We start from the raw sequence: 809 nt of genomic DNA on the forward strand, positions 1-809 counted from the left end.
CTAATTTAAAGCCACTGCGATTCCAAACAAACCCACAACATAAGCCGGTCCTAACTGCTCTTTGCCCTTCCCATCACATACTCACCTGGAAAATGGAGACTCCTACATCAGGATACTCTTCATTGACTACAGCTCCACCTTCAACACAGTTGTCTCCAACAAACTCACCCACAAACTGTCCACACTAGGTCTGTACCCCACCTGTTGTGACTGGCTCCTGGACTTTCTGACTGGCAGGCCCCAGGCTGTCAGGACTGGCAATAGGACTTCAGCCAGCCTCACTTGGATACTTAACACCACACAGCTGGTCAAGAAGGCCCAACGGCAGCTGTACTTCCTGAGGAGGCTGAGGAGGTTTGGCATGTCACTTAGGATCCTTTGCACTTGCCTGAACAACTACAGGCCAGTGGCACTCACCCCAATTATTATGAAGCGTTTTGAGAGAGTGGTGCTGGCCCGCATTAAGATCAGTATACCGGACACCCTAGACCCCCTGCAGTATGCCTACCGGCCCAACAGGGCCACCGCAGACGCCATCGCGGCTCCTACATCAGGGTACTCTTCATTGACTATAGCTCCGCCTTCAACACAGTTGTCCCCCACAAACTCACCCACACTAGGTCTGTACCCCACCCTCTGTGACTGGCTCCTGGACTTTCTGACTGGAAGGCCCCAGACTGTCAGGATTGGCAATAGGACTTCAGCCAGCATTATCACAAACATCAGCACCCCACCGAGATGTGTCCTCAGTCCCATCCTCTGCACCCTGTTCACCCACGACTGCGTTGCCTCCCACAAAGACAACAGAA

The sequence above is a fragment of the Monopterus albus genome, unplaced genomic scaffold, assembly GCF_001952655.1.
Source record: "Monopterus albus unplaced genomic scaffold, M_albus_1.0 scaffold105.1, whole genome shotgun sequence".
NCBI classification, from domain to species: Eukaryota; Metazoa; Chordata; class Actinopteri; order Synbranchiformes; family Synbranchidae; genus Monopterus; species Monopterus albus.